General features: G+C 39.7%; 1 long non-coding RNA gene across 1 annotated transcript; it reads left to right on the forward strand.

Annotated features, from left to right (window-relative positions):
- The first annotated feature begins 9488 nt into the window (after positions 1 to 9488).
- LOC149128520 (uncharacterized) lies at positions 9489 to 16145 on the forward strand. Its single transcript, XR_016219652.1, has 3 exons — positions 9489 to 9633; positions 12590 to 12755; positions 14538 to 16145. It is a non-coding gene; the product is annotated as an uncharacterized LOC149128520 (long non-coding RNA).
- The last annotated feature ends 493 nt before the right edge of the window (positions 16146 to 16638 follow it).

Raw genomic sequence — 16638 nt, forward strand, 5'->3', positions numbered from 1 at the left:
GCAAAGCTTTTAAAGTTTGTCTTAGAATAAAACAGATGGATTCTTGTACCTGCTTCTGCATAATATTATATTTTGGTAAAAGTATGAAGAAAATCCAGTCTCACAGGTATGTATTTATGAAAGGAAGAAGAATTTTTCAGATAGTTGTGGATATTCTTTTTGATGTTTTAGTAAAACTTGATTAGTAGAAGTTTCTTAAAGATGGAGGGTGGAATCAAAAATTATATCAATGATTTTTTGTTTAAAGATTTATTTATTTGAAAGGCAGAATTACAGAGGGAGAGAGGCAGAGAGAGAGAGATCGATCTTCCGTTCGCTGGTTCACTCCACAAATGGCTGGATGTGAGCTGATCTGAAGCCAGGAGCCTGGAACTTCCTCAGGTCTCCTACAGAAGTGGAGCAGGGGCCAGCACTGTGGTGTAGCAGGTAATGCCACCACCTGCAGTGTCAGCATCCCATATGGGCACCAGTTCAAGTCCTGGCTGCTCCACTTTTGATCCAGCTCTCTGCTGTGGCCTGGGAAAGCAGTAGAAAATGGTCCTAGTCCTTGGGCCCCTGCACCCACGTGGGAGACCTGGAAAGAAGCTCCTAACTTTGGAGCTCTGGCCATTGTGGCCATCCAGGGAGTGCACCATCGGATAAAAGACCTCTCGCTCAGTCTGCCTCTGCCTTTCAAATAAATACATAAATCTTTAAAAAAAAGAAATGAAACAGCCGGGTACTCATGTGGGATGCTGGCACTGTAGGTGGTGGCTTCACCTGCTGCACCACAGTGCCAGCCCCTCAATGATCGTTTTTTACAAAAAAATTTTGTTAAGTTTTATTTGAAAGGCACAGTGACAGAAAGCTTTGCTACTTCATTCCTCGAATGCCTGCAAGAGCAAGATCTAGGCCAGGCTGAAGCCAGGAGCTAAAGCATTTCATGTGGGAGGCTGGGACCCAGATAGATCACCTGCCTCCTCGCAGGGTATGCATTAGCAGGAAGTTGGATCAGAAGTGAGACTTAACTCTGAGATGGGATGCAGGTGTCCCAAGCAGTAGTTTAACTATTGTGACACAGTGCCAGCCCTAATACACAGTATTTTTTAAATCACCACTTTCAGGTTTACTGCAAACTGGTGAGTGCGGAGTTCCCATGTATCCCCTGTCCCCACACATACACAACCTCCCTCATTATCAACATCTCACACCGGGGCAGGGTGGGGTGGGGTGGACATTTGTTACTGTCATGGAATCTGTATGTACACATTATTATCACCCAAAGTCAAAATCCATAATTTGTTTACATTAGAATTCACTCTTGGTGGATGGCCCAAGTGCTTGGGCCCTGTACCCCATGGGAGACCAGGATAAGCACCTGGCTCCTGCCATGGGATCAGCTTGGTGCGCTGGCCGCAGCGCGCCAGCCGTGGCAGCCATTGGAGGGTGAACCAACGGCAAAAAGGAAGACCTTTCTCTCTGTCTCTCTCTCTCTCACTGTCCACTCTGCCTGTCAAAAAAATAAAAAATTAAAAAAAAATTAAAAAAAAAAGGAATTCACTCTTGGTATTATACATTCTATCTTTATTTTTTTCCTAAGATGATTTTTTTAGGGGCAGGTGCTGTGGTGTAGCTGGTAAAGCCCATATGGGCACTGGTTCAAGTCTCTGCTGCTCTATTTCTGATCCAGCTCCCTGCTAATGTGCCTGGGAAAGCAGCAGAAGATGGCCCAAGTACTTGGGCCCCTGTACCCACTTGGGAGACTTGGAAGAAGCTCCTGGCTCCTGGCTTTGGATTGGCCCATTTCCAGCTGTTGCAGCCATTTAGGGAATAAACTAGCAGATAGAAGATGTCCTCCCTCCCCCTTCTTTCAAATAAATATATAAATATTTTATAAAAAGAAAAGATTATTTATTTGACAGGAAGAGTGACAGGGAGAAATTTCCATCTACTGCTTTACCTTCCAAATGCCCACAATAGCCAGGATTAGGCCAAGAACCAGGAACTCCATTGGGTCCCCAATGTGGGTAGCAGGAACCATGTGGGCCATCATCTGCTGCTTCCCAGGTACATTAGCAGGAAGCTGGATCAGAAGCATGTAGTAGCTGAGACTCAAACCAGACACTTGGACATGGGTGTTCCGAGTGGTAGCTTACTCTGCCCTATTCTGTTGGTTTTGACATGTATAATATCATGTATCCACTAATGTAGTGTCATACATATGCTACCCTAAAATCATGTGTGCTTGTGACTGTTTCCTTCCTCCCTCTCTGCTAACTAGCGCTGGGAACCACCGATCTTATTACTGTTCATTGATCTTTTTGTTTACTGTTACATTAATATCCAGTGGTAAATCTTGAAATTTGAATGGATCTTTTACTCTTGCATAGTCTTGCATGGTTATGTGTTGGTCATTTGGAAAATACTGCTTCATCTACTTAGGTAGATCTTCCAAGTATTAGCACATTTCATTACACAGTACCAAATATCACATTTGTTAAAACCACCATCAGTCTTACCAGGGCAAGTGAAAGTACCAGAAAAACCTTAGGCTGCTAGAGGTAAGTATAAGTTTCCTAAAATTCTAATTTGTGCTTCATTCTTAACAAGATTAAAAAATTTGATCATCATTAGCTACAAACATTGCCAGTTTTCTCAGGCTGACTTTGAAGTGACTACCAAATACTTAAGACTCAGTACCTTTTTTCAGTCATTTACTATTTTAAGTAAAAACACTATTCCCTGTAAAAGCAACTAGTTCACCTTGCACTTGAGTCACAGAAATGCCTTTCCTTGAGATAATCAACATACTTTAGTATGTAGAATTACTTTCTGTGTAGTTCCCATTTTGTTGCATATTATTAAAATGTCTACTCAGGGGTCAGCTTTAATAATTTTACACCATCATCAAGGGTATTCTTACTTGCCAGTGGTGATTTTTTTTTTTATATGAGTATACTTTGATGTCATTGCCTCAGTTAATGCTAAGGTATTAACAATTTTACCAACGTTGTGTTTGCAACTTCAGTACAGATGTCAGCACAGTAAAAATGGCAAATTAACTGTTTTTGACTTTTTTTAGGAGCACCCAATAAGGTCATTGGGGCTCTCAGAGTTAAGTGGGCCACCCTTTAAGAACCATGGTAACCACTAGTCTTATTTTTTTACAAAAATGAATACAGGAAAAATTGTATTAATGGAGAGCACGTAGTTTCTATGCTGAGGTTTCTATCAGCAGAGGGAACTCTCTTTGCTCCTGCACTTTTCTTCTTGGTGCTTGGGGAGGAGAAACTTAGTATATGTAGAAGCTCAGTCCCACCTTCTTTGTCTTTAGGAGCCAGCCTACCTGTAGAGAATGTACCGTGCTCCTCTGTGCTTTTGGCATCACAGGTGCCAGCCTGGGTTTTCCAGTATTGTCAATGGCTGCATGGAAAGTTGGTTTCAATCTAGGATTTATATTAGGAAATCAATACCTAAGTGTTGTCCTCTGAAACCATTTATTGGTCATACATAGATGACATTTTGACTATGATGATTCTTTTCATCCACTGTTGGCTTTAACTTTGGTAAAAGAGCTGTTCATTATTGGGACCACAGCCCATAATATATGTGGTTGGTCTGTAGAGATATGCACGATTATTCAGGGGAAGAGAATCTAGGTAAGTTTAGCAGAAATGGGAAGACCATGGTAATAAGTGATAATTGTGCTAGGTCTGGTTATCTTCCTGGTATAATGGTGTCCAGAATGGGTTTAACCTTTGAGTCCTCAGAGCTTTTAAGCCTTAGCAGCTCTGAAATAAAGACTAGGTTATTATGTGCAAGCCACTCAACTGTGTTGCTCAGAATACTACAGTGAAGAGCCCTGAATTTCAAGTCCAAAAGCTTTGTTTGCCTCAGCATGTTCCACCTGTTCCAGCAGGTAATAAGGCCTCTAGGAAGTGTTGTGTGACTCTCATCCTCAGCTTCTCTATGACTTGTTTTTCCAGCCCTGCTTATTCCCTGTGAGACCATGGTCTGTGTGTGTGAGATTGCACAAAACTGTTTTTTACTGGTGGGCTGTTCGAATGACAATGTCATGGATCTGACCCCTAAACGGCAAGCATCCACTTTCATGTCTGATGTGGATAAACAATCATAACACAGTGCTCCAGTGTTTAAGTCTTGTTGTAAAAAACTGTTTAAGTCTCCCTCAGTTTCTCCACACTATGACTTTCAGTCCTCCTCCCAGTGGTAATCACCATTAAATTTGCTATGCATTCATTGTGTGAGCTATATATATGCACACATGCTTACGTACATAAGGTTCTATGAATTTTTTTTTCATTCAACAGTAAGCTTTGAGGATCTATCTTTCCTTTTCAGTAAATACCCAAAGATTTTTCTATAGAAATCATAATTTTACCTTCAGAGCTACAAGAAAACTAAAGGCTTTTGTGTGTCCTTATCTGATACATTAATCTCTTCCACAGTACTTCGAACAAGTACATGCACATCTCTGATTCAAACAGAATTTATTACCCCTTTGGAAGCTTACTAGGCAGGTTTTTTTTTGGACAGGCAGAGTGGACAGAAAGGTCTTCCTTCACCGTTGGTTCACCCTCCAATGGCCACCGTGGCCGGCGCACCGCGCTGATCCGATGGCAGAAGCCAGGTGCTTCTCCTGGTCTCCCATGGGGTGCAGGGCCCAAGTACTTGGGCCATCCTCCACTGCACTCCCTGGCCACACCAGAGAGCTGGCCTGGAAGAGGGGCAACCGGGACAGAATCTGGTGCCCCAACCTGGACTAGAACTCGGTGTGCCGGCGCCGCAAGGTGGAGGATTAGCCTATTGAGCCACGGCGCCGGCCCTAGGCAGTTTTGATTGGTAGAGTAATTGTTAGTATAGCACAATTTGGGGAATATTTTATGGATACAGATGTGAGAAAATGGGCAGGTACTGAAATTAGGGATAGATTTGGCGCATGTAAAGGCACAGAGGTGCAAAAGAACAGACATTTTCAGAGGACAGGGTAATGCCTATGAATTAAAAGTATATTATAAGCCAGTCTCAAAGGGTCAAATACCTTATGTCCTCCCTGACCTATGGTAATAGATGAGTTGGTAGAAGTGGACACTGAGAAGCAAAGACTTAAACAACCCTTGTCTTGACTGTTGAGGAACAGTTTTTTTTTCCCCCATAATATTTGTTGAACTCTTAACATAGAGTTAATCATATGTGTATAAAGTTAATTGAAAATAGGTCTTAATAAAAAAATAGAGTGGGAATAAAGGAGAGGAAGAGGGGTGGGAGTGTGGGTGGGATCACAGGCACGTTGGGAAGAATCACCATATTCCTAAAGTAATTACAAAGTATATGAAGTTTGTAAATATAAAACTACATAGTTCTGCATACATTCCTGTGGACTTATTCTAACGGTGCAGTTTAATAACTTGCCATGGGACCCCAAATCCCCTTAAGCTGGTGGCATAAGTAGCATTTTAAGTGTTAAAGTGATTATACGGACAGGATTAAGTGTCTGGTAATAGTAACAGAATTAAAGAGGAGTAAAGACTCCAACATGGGAAGCCGTCCACACAGCAGACTCATAGAATGAAATCACTTTATGTAGCACTCTGACCTCAGAATTAGCCCTTAAAGCATTCTGGTCTGACTAAAAACCCATGAGAACATTTCAAGCATAGAAAGCCAAGACACTAGCAAAAAATATCCTACATGAAGGACCTCTGTGGAAAGAAGTGGCCATCAAAGAAGGAGGTACTTTTCTTTGAAGGGAGGGGAGAACTTCCACTTTGCTTATGACCTTGCCTGCATACTGATGGAGACTGTGGATTCAAAAGGCTTCCATAGCCTAGGCAACTCGTGTCGAGCCTCGGGTGATCACTCACATCATACATAAGAGTGCTAATTGTTAAATTAACAACAGGAGTCACTGCACTAACTTCCCTTGCGGGAACTCTGTTTTTCTTAAAGAGTTGTATTATGAGAATTTAAACAGTATAAAACTTGTTCATTTTGTTGTAGTAAGTGGAGGATATTATGCCTCATAAGTTTTAGTTATGCCTATGTGTCCAAATCCATTGCTTGTTTTCTTAGGTGCTTTCTTAATGATAACATGTTCTCAAGGACTTACTTTTTTTTTAATGTATTAAGTGGAGGATATTCTTATGTCTCACAGTTATGATCTAAGTGCTTGCAAAAGATGTTCCATTCTTTAAAATTGTTTCAAAAAAGTGAAATTAACTTCAAGATGCAATGACTTTGAACAGCCCTTGTCTCGACTGTTGAGGAACAGTTTTTTTTGTTTGTTTGTTTTTTTCTTTTGTGCAAACAGTTGAGCTCTTAGTGTAGAGTTGGTCTTCTATGTATAAATTTAATTGAAAATGGATCTTAATGGAGAATGAGACTGGGAGAGGGAGGAGTGGAAGGAGGGGTAGGAGTGTGGGTGGGAGGGCAGGTATGGTGGGAAGAATCACTGAATCCTAAAATTGTACTTATGAAATACATTGTTTGTATTCCTTAAATAAAAAGTTTCTTTGGAGAATGCAGCTATTAGAATTGTTTTCTAGTCAGAGGGAAAAACAAAGACACAAGTACATAAAAGCATTTGGGGAAAATGTATGTAGCTTTAGGGTCAAGGGGGAACCAAGTTTTAATAGGATCAAATCATAGGCTCTGCTTTCTAGACTTTGTTCTATAAGTAATGTGGCTTGGACTGCTTGGTTTGGATGCTGAATGACTCCAAAGGCCCATATGTTAAAGGCCGTCCTGTGGAACTAGGGGGAGGTCCTTAGGTCTTTAGGGCTGTGCCCCTGGAAAGCCGTTCTTACGAGAGGGTTGTTACAGAAGCCTGAGTTTGCAGCTAATCCCACCTTGCTTCCCAGCTTTCCTCTGTGCATGCTCTGCTGTTACCGTGGGGCCCTTGCCAAAGCCTGCATCATACCATCTGGACTGTAAACTGGCAACTAAACCTCTCTTTACTTCTTAAGTAGCTTGTCTCAAGTATTGTTACAGTGATGAAACGCTAACTAATACAGTATGTAGTGGGGAGCTGCTGGATTTTTAGGCAGTTAAATGATCATAGCTGTTACACATAATAAAGTAGTGGCAGAATGAAATTTCTTTTAAAAAATTTTATTTATTTGAAAGTCATAGGGAAAGACATAGTGTTCCATCTACTGGTTCACTTCCCAAACGGCTGTAATGGCCAGGGCTGGGCCAGGCTGAAACCAGAGTTGAGCTTCTTCCAGGTCTCCCACATGGGTGCTGTGGCCCAACCATTTGGGCCATCTGCTGCTGCTTTCCTAGGCACATCAGCAGGGAGCTGGACCAGAAGTGGAGCAGCTGAGTCTCAAACCAGTGCCCATGTGGTGCCAGCACTGCAGGTTACCCACTATGCCACAACACTGGTCCTGTCAGTCTTAAATTTCTATACAAAAGAGGTTTGGGAAGACAACCTGTTTGGATGTAAAGCTAAATTCACAAAGTGCCATAAGTAACACTAAGAAAACATCAGTTGTGTGAAAAAAAAAAGTGGAAGAGATGCTGATTAGAAGATGGCTAAAAGGTTTCATTTTTAAGTGATCAGCAGCCTTGCTGCCACTGGAGATGGTAATGTGGGAATACTGAGAAGGCAGAAGGACTAGAATGGAAACATCTCTACATGGACGTTGAGCAGTTCATTTGATGTTAACCTTTCCATCCTTTGTATTCTGGCTTTAATTTCTTGGAAGGGCTATTAACTAACCAGTTTATAATTGTGAAACTCAACAGAAATTCACCATTTAAAGCATACAATCCAGTAGCATTTAGTACACTCACAATGTTGTATAATACCTTTATCAAATTGCAAAACGTTTTTTAAAGACTGATTTATTTGAAAGGTAAAGTTGTACAGAGACAGACAGAAAGGGATATCTGCTGCTTTCCCACATGCATTGGCAGGGAGCTGGATCAGCAGTGGAACAGCCAGGACTTAATCTGGCGCCCACATGGGATGCCAACATTGCAGGTGGTACCTTAACCCGTTACGCCACAACACCAGCCCACAAAGCATTCTCAGCACCCTGCAAAAAAACTTCATACTCTTGAAGCAGTCTTCATTTCTTCTTCCCTACCACCTTGGAAAACATTTATCTCGCTTGAGTTTACCTATTTAGGGTATTTCATATAATCATGTAATATGTGGCTTATTATGTCTGTGTTCTGTCATTTGGCATATTTTAAGGTCTTCACATTATAATATGTGCTAATAGTTCATTTCTTTTAAAAGCTGAATAATCCATGGATGTAATATACTATCCATAGGTCAGCTGATGGACTGCGGTTGCTTCAGAATTTGGCTGTTGTGAATGCTGCTGCTATGAATGTTCATGTAGAAGTATTTGACAATCATTTCAAGTTGTTTGGGTTCTATAACTAGGAGTGGAGATGCTGGGCCATATAGAAACCTCCGTTTCTTGTTGAACTGTCAAAGTGTTTTCCACAGCTGGTGCACCATTCATTTTACATTCCTACAGAAATGTGCAGTGGTTCCTATTTCTCTACATTCTTGCCAAAAGCATCTCCTTACCTTTTTTTAAAAAAAAATTATAGACATTATAATGGGTACGAACTAGTATCTTATTGTTTTGATTTGCATTTCCCTAATGGCTAACAACATTGAGCATCTTTCTATGTGATATTAGCTATTTTAGAGAAATGTCTATTCAGGTGCATTGACTACTTTTAAATTGTGTTATGTTTTTACTGTTGTGAGAGTTCTTTCTATATTTTGGATACTAGGCCCTTACCAGATACATAATTTGCAGATGCTTTCTTTTGTTTTGTTCTCTATTTACTCTTTCGATGTCCTTTGCTATAAAAATGTGATTTTCAATTTAGATGACATTCAGTTTAGTTTTTACTTTGGTTGCTTTTACTTTTGGTATCACATCTAAGAACCCATTGCTAAATACAAGGTCATGAAGATCAACCTGTTTGCAGAGTATTTACTATAGTTTCCCCTTTGTGTTTAGGGACTGATCCACTTTGAGTTAATTTTTATACATGATGTGAGGTGGAGGTTCAAGTCTATTCTCTTGCATGTGGATATGCTGTCACAGCAACATCTGTGGAAGAAACTGTTCTTTTCCCCGTTGAATAGTTTTTTCACTTGTGACTCTCAATTGGTCGTCTGTCATGGCTTATTTCTGGATGCTCAATTCTATTTCATTGGTCTGAGTGTTTAGTCTTTGTCAGAACCACACTGTTTTCATTACAATAGTCTTGTAAATTTTTAATTGTTGTGTTTCTTTTTAGAGATTTATTTATCTGAAAGGCTGTGCGTGTGTGTGTGAGAGAGAGAATGAATGAATGAATATATCTGCCATCTGCTGGTTCACTCCCCAAAAATGCCACAACAACCATGGCTGGGCCAGGCCAAGGCCAGATGCCAGAGACTCCATCCAGGTCTCCCATATGGGTGGCAGGGACCCAGGTAATAATTGGGCTGTTTTCCACTGCCTTTGCAGGTACGTTACATGGAATCTGGATTGGATTTGAAACAGCCAGGACACTGATCAGCATTCTGATAACAGATGCTGGCATCGCAAGCAGCAGACTAATGTGCTATGCCACAATGCTGGCCCCATCTTGTAAATTTTTAAATTGGAATATGTGAGTTCTCCAACTTTTTTCTTATTTTTCAGGGTTGTTTTGACTATTTGGGCTTCCTGTCATTTGAAATGGACTTGAGGATAAAGTTAGGATTTTAGTAGGGACTGCATTGACTTTGCAGATAGCTCTGAGAAGTATTGCCATCTGAACAATATTAAGTCTTGCAGTGAAAACAGTGTTTTTCCATTTATTAGGGCTTTACTTTTTCATAATGTTTTATAGCTTCTAGTATACATATCTTTAACCTCTTTGGTTAAGTATCCTCCTACGTTTTATTCCTTTGGAAGCTACTGTAAATGGGATTGCTTTCATAATATTCTGTTTGGATTGTTTACTGCTGACTTTTGTATTATCTTGTACCTGGTAACTATTAAATTCATTAGTTTAAGTAGTTTTCTTAAGAGCTTTTTTTGGGAGTTTCTGTCTTTGGGTACTGCCATGTACAAATAGCGATGGTTTTACTATTCCATTTTGAGCGCCTTTTTCTTCCTTACCTTTTCTTCCAGTACAATGTTAAATAGCATCAATAAAAGTGTGCTTCTTGTCTTGTGCCTGGTCTTCAGAGGAAAGCGTTCAGTCTCTCACCATTGAATGCATTTGCTGTGTTTTTTCTTTTTTTCTTTCTTTTTTTTTTTAATGCCATTTATGAAATTGAGGAAGTTACTAGTTTTGAGTAGTTTTTCAAAGGTATCAGATTCTGAAAAATGTTTTTTGGGGGCTGGCACTGTGGTAGAGTGGGTTAAGCTGCCTGTAGTGCCATCATTCCATATGGGCACCTGTTCGAGTCATGGCTGCTCCACTTCTGGTCTGGCTCCCTGCTAGTGTGCCTGGGAAAGCAACAAGAGGATGGCCCAGGTGCTTGGGCTCTTCAGAGACCTGGGAGACCTGTGGGAGACCTGGATGAAGCTCCTGGCTTTGGCCTGGCCATTGTGGCCATTTGGGGAGTGAACCAGCAGATGGAAGATCTCTCCCCTTGTCTCTCCTTCTCTTTAATCTGACTTTCAAATAATCTTTAAATGTTTTTTTTTTCTGTAGCAGTTGATTTGATCATGTGTTTCTTCCCTTTGTTCTATTAATATGAGGTATTCTGTTATGCTGATTCACTCTTAGTTGAATCCCATTCAATTATGATGTATAAAACTTTAATATATTGTTGGGTTTGCTAGTATTTTGTTGAAGTTTCATTTCTACGCATAAGAAAACTTGTAATATTATGGTATTTTGTCTGATTGTAGAATCAGGGTAATTCTGGTCTCATAGAATTGAGTTAGGAGGAGTTACTTTTTAGTTTTTGGTTTTGTTTTGTATTTAATGCCCTTGAGTGCAGAGCACTTGAAGTTCCCGGAAATTCTCTTCCTGATCCCACAGCAAAAAATGCAGGACAGGACAGAATGTTCTGAGAATCTTTTGCTCTATGCCTGCCTGTTAGTTTTCAGAAGCAGCAGAAGAGAGTATGAGGTAAAAGCCAAAGTTCTGCATACAGATGGCACTTCAACGAGCTTTTAAGAAACTTTAAGGTGATTTTGGTAAATGTTTAAGAGAAATGGACAAGGCCTTTGAATAGTTGTGAAATGAACTATTTAGACACTTTTTCTGATGGAAAAAGTTTAGAATGGGTGTGTATGTCTATGCTGGGTGTGGTGGTAGAGGTAAGAGGAAGGTTAACAGTGGTGCTGCTCCTACAGGAATACTTTATTATGATAGAAATCTTCCAGAACTTTATCTTAGATCTCTAACTCATTTTCTTGATTTTTGTGAGTCTGTCAGCTATTTATATCCAGAAATATCTATTAAATTGTGATCTCTTCCCTTTATTGTGAACCCGGTAATGAATCTATGTGATTATACAACAGCAGAGTACACATAAATGTTTGTATTTATTATGTTTCATTTTAATATGAATTATTTCTCAGGAAGTTATCAGTCTCTCTACTACCATACATGTTTGCAATATTAAGACTAACATTTCTTTTGAAACATTATCAAAGGATTATGACTAAAATAAACATTTAATTCCATTTTCCATGAATTGTTTGGAGTACCCCTGTGTAGGAACACTAAATTGTTGTTCTCTGCAAGGAATTAATTGTGTGGCTGAAACAGTATGTTTTATATATATGTATACACACAAATTATATTTTCATTAAATGTTTATAGCAAGAAATTTTGAAATACATGTAAGTTTTTCATAATATGGATGTTCATGAAGTTTTAGAAGACCCTTTATATATATATGTGTGTGTGTGTGTGTGTGTGTGTATTAACAGTGATTAAGGGACAGGCATATGGCTTAGTGGCTACGATGCCACATCAGACTGCCTGGATTTTGAGTCCTGGCTGGGCTTCTAATTTCAGTTTCCTGCTAATATATATCTTGGGAGCAGCAGTGACAGCTCAAGTTGTTGGGTCCCTGCCACCCACATGGGAGACCTAGATTGTGTTCTCCTGGCTTCAGCCTGGTCTAGCCCTGGCTGTTGTCAGCATTTGGAGAGTGAACCAGCAGACTGGAGATCTGTCTCTCAAGTTAAAAAAAAATAGATTTTAAAAGTTGATTAAACTGTGGATATGGAAATATATATTTGGACACATATAACTGAAAGGACTTATATTACAAACTATAAATCAGTAAGAAAGCCCATTAGAAAAGTGGGAAAGATGCTTGAACAGGTACTTCACAAGAATGTAAGTGTTTAAACTCAATAGTTACCACAAAAATGTGTGAAAAACCACTATGCTATAACCACTACACACTTACCAAAATGACTAAAAGTCAGGGCTGACAAATCAGTATCATAATATGGAACAGTGGGACTACCATGTGCAATGTAACATTTAATTCTTCTCAAAAACTTTGGCATAACTTTCCTAAATCTGCACACACTTAGAAACCTTATGATTTGGCAATTCCTGTCATAGATATACAAGCTAAAGAAATGCATGCATTTTTACACTAAAGGCAATAATGAAATACTGGAAACTCCAGTGTGCAATGGATGAACAAACAGATGTAATCACAATGGAATACAACATGGCAATGAAAATCAGTGACTACTAAAACCTGTGAATGAATCTCATAAATGCTGAGAAGATCCCAGATGTAAAAGCAGCATGATTTGCTACAGGTATGAAGTGACATCTCAAATGTGGTTTTAATTTGCATTTCCTTGATGATCATTTATGTCAGGCATTCTTTCATGTATGTCCTGGTACATCTTTTAGGCAAAAATTATTTAGATCTTTAGCCTATTAAAAATCATTAAAAATTAATTAAAAATTATTTTCTTACTATTGAGTTCATTAAATATTTTGGATATTCTCTCTTGTGAGAAGTATGGTTTGAAATTTTTTTCCCTATTCTATAGGCTGCCTCTTTGCCCTGTTGATTGATTGAGGTACACTGTTAGGTTATTTACATGTGATCTTTATTTTGATGTAAGCATTTACTGCTTAGAACTGCTTTTGCTGCATCCTCTAAATTTAGCTATGTTGTGTTTTCATTTTTGCATGTCTTGAGGTTTAAAAATTTCCCTATTTATCCTTTGATCTGTTGGTTGTTCTGAAACATATTAACTTCCAGACATCTGTGAATTTCCCAAAAATTCTTCCTATTTCTACTTTGTACTGGTGTGGTCTGAAAAAGATATTTGAGGGGGGCTGGCACCATGGCTCACTTGGTTGATCCTCCATCTGTGGCGCCGGCATCCCATATGAGTGCCGGGTTCTAGTCTCGGTTGCTCCTCTTCCAGTCCAGCTCTCTGCTGTGACCCAGGAGGGCAATAGAGGGTAGTCCAGGTACTTGGTCCTCTGCACCCACGTGGGAGACCAGGAGGAGGCACCTGGCTCCTGGCTTCAGCTCAGCAAAGCACCGGCCATAGCAGCCATTTGGGGAGTGAACCAATGGAAGGAAGACCTCTCTCTCTCTCTCTCTCTCTCTCACTCACTCACTCACTCACTCACTGTCTATAACTCTGTTAAATAAATTAAAATTGGCTTTCAATCATGTTAAACTTAGTCTGTGACTTAAGACACTGTGTTGGATAATGTTTCATGTGTGCTTGTGGAGAATATGTATTCTGCTGCTGTTGGGCGGGATGTTCTGTACATGCTTGTTAAGCCCATTTGTCCTGATGTTTAGTTGAGGTACAGTATTTCCTCATTGATTTTGTCAGATCTGTTCAATGTTGAAACAAGGTATTGAAGTCCACGCAAGGTATTGAGGTCCCGTACCATTTTTCTATTGCAGCCTGTCTCCTTTTGGAGCTATTCATATTTTTCTTATATAGTTACATGTTCTGATGGTAGGTGAATATATATATTTGCAATTATTATATCCTTTTGATGAAGAGACGACTTTTATGTAATTTGTCTCATTGTGGGGTGTTTTTGGTTTAAGTCTGTCTTGTCTGATACAAGTATAGCTACCCCTGCTCTCAAGAGTATCTCTTTCTGTCCTTTCACATTCAAAATGCATGTGTCTTAAAGGTGACATGAGTCTCCCTAGGTAGCATGAAGTTAGTTGGGTCTCAGGTTACTCATCTGTTCAGTCATAGCTTGTATTGACTGAAAATGTTAATTCATTTACATTTAAATAAACCATGGATAAATAATGATTTCATTTGTTTTCTGGGTGTTTTATAGATACTGTCTTTTGCCGTCTTTGTGATTAGATGCCTTCTGTAGTGGTATGCATTGGTTCCTTTCCTTTTTATCTTTTGTCCATGTCCTATTGGTTTTTCCTCTGTCACTGCCATATGTGGCTCTTATAATAGAAAATTTTAAGTTGACAGCTACTTAACCTTCATTATATTTAAAAAAGATCTAAACTTAAAATCCATTGTATTCTATTTTGGCTTTGATGCCACTTTTTTTTTTTTAAGATTTTTCTTTTTAAATTTATTTGACAGGTAGAGTTACAGTGAGAGAGACAGAGAGAAAGGTCTTCCTTCCACTGGTTCACACCCTAATGGTCACCATGGCTGGAGCTACGCTGATCCGAAGCCAGGAGCCAGATGCTTCCTTCCTAGTCTCCCATGCGGGTGCAGGGCCCAAGCACTTGGGCTATCCTCCACTGCCTTCCTAGGCCACAGCCAAGAGCTGGACTGGAAGAGGAGCAACCGGGACTAGAACCCAGTGCCCATATGGGATGCCGGCACTGCAGGTGGAGGATTAACCGAGTGCACCACCACACCAGCCCCATTGATACCACATTTTAAATCTCTATATACTGTATTATTCTAGCTATCATTTTTGTCTTCTAATATTCACACTAAAAAGTTATTTACACACTACAGTTTCATTCTTTGACCAGTGAGTTTTCTAGTTACTGTCTTTCATTTGAAGACCTGACTTCAATATTTCTTAAAAGGCAGGTTTGGTGGTCATAAACTCCCATTGCTTTTGTTTGTCTGAGAATATCTTTATTTCTGAAGGACAGCTCTGCCAGGGAAAGTGCTACTGTTAGCACTTTGAATGTATCACCATATCACCATACTCTCTCTTGTCCTTTAAGCTTTTGGCTGTGAAATCTGATAGCTGTACTGGAGTTCCCTTTTACATCATATGCAGCTTTTCTCTTGTTGCTGTTAGGATCCGCTCTTTGTCTTTTTTTATTAGAGAGAGAGAGAGTGATCTCCTGTACTGACTCACTTCCCAGATGCCTGGGACTGAAGCAGGAGTTGGGTATCCCCTCTGGGTCTCCCACATGGGTGGCCAACACTGCTGCCTCCCAGGGTCTGCATTAGCAGGAAACTGGACTCAGGAGTCAGAGTGAGGCACTCTGTTGTGCGATACATGCATCTTACCTGTTAGCTAAACACTTGCTATTTTTTATTTTAGAACAGTTTATGATATGTAACAGCATAATCTTATTTGGGTTGAATCGAGGCTTTTAATTTCTGTACCTGAATATAAGTATCTGAAGCTTTGAGCTGTTATTTCCTTACGCTTTCTCTTAATCCTAAAGATTCAAGTTTTTCTCTTGATGCTGTCCCAGAAATTCTTTAGGCTTTCTTCATTCCTTTTAATCTTTTTCTCCTCTGACTATATAGTCAGCCCGGTTTCTACAGGTTCTGTACTATGGGTTCAACCTACTCTGGATGGAAAACATTTGACAATGGTATTTGTACTGAATGTATAGACTTTTCTTGTCATGTTTCCCTAAACAGTATGTGGTAACAGCTTTTTATGTAGCATTTATAATATTAGGTATTATATGCAAATTAAATGTGATTTAAAGTATATACAAGAACTGTGTAGGTTATATGCAAATACTATGTCATTTTGTTTAAAGGACTTGAGTATCTATGAATTTTTTAAAATTTGCAAAGGGTCCTGGAACCAATTCCCAGTGCATTCCAAGTTACAACTGTATTTTCAAGTCATTGTCTTCAAATTCATATATTCTGCTTGATCCTTTCTGTTAACACAGTATTAATTTTTCATTTCATTGTATCCTTCAGCTCCAGAATTTGTGTATTTTATCTCCAGTAAATTCCTCACTTCCATGTTCCCAATTTCATTGATTTCTCTGTATTTTCTTGTAGTATGCCACGTGTCCTTAAATTGATTATTTAGAATTGTTGTGTAAGTTGTGTTCTTTTGGTGTTTGCATATCTCCTTGGTTTTTCATGTTTCTTGTCTTGATGTTTGCACATGTGGTGGAGAAGTCACCTCCGAGTTCACAGGCTGGTTTTGGAGGGAAAGATCTTCCTCTGTTAAGGGAACAAGAATACTGGGCGGGGTGCAGTTGTTCTGGCACTGGTGAAGACTTCAGCCACTGGTCCTGAAGCAGCTTTGACGTCAATGTTGACAAAGACTGCAGGCAGCTCACAGCCCGATGCTCTCAATGTGTGCAGCAGTGGTCACAGCTGTTGGGGTCTTCAGTGTCAATGGTGGCTACAGTCTTCCTGATCTGTCTCCCACCAAGGAAGTTGCGGTTGTGGGATGCCCAACACTCAGTCTAGTGGTCTAGCTAGCAGTCCCACTTTCGATAGAGGTAGCACTACT

The sequence above is a fragment of the Oryctolagus cuniculus genome, chromosome 1 (genome assembly GCF_051225735.1).
Source record: "Oryctolagus cuniculus isolate XC-2025 breed Fujian yellow rabbit chromosome 1, ASM5122573v1, whole genome shotgun sequence".
Classification (NCBI taxonomy): Eukaryota; Metazoa; Chordata; class Mammalia; order Lagomorpha; family Leporidae; genus Oryctolagus; species Oryctolagus cuniculus.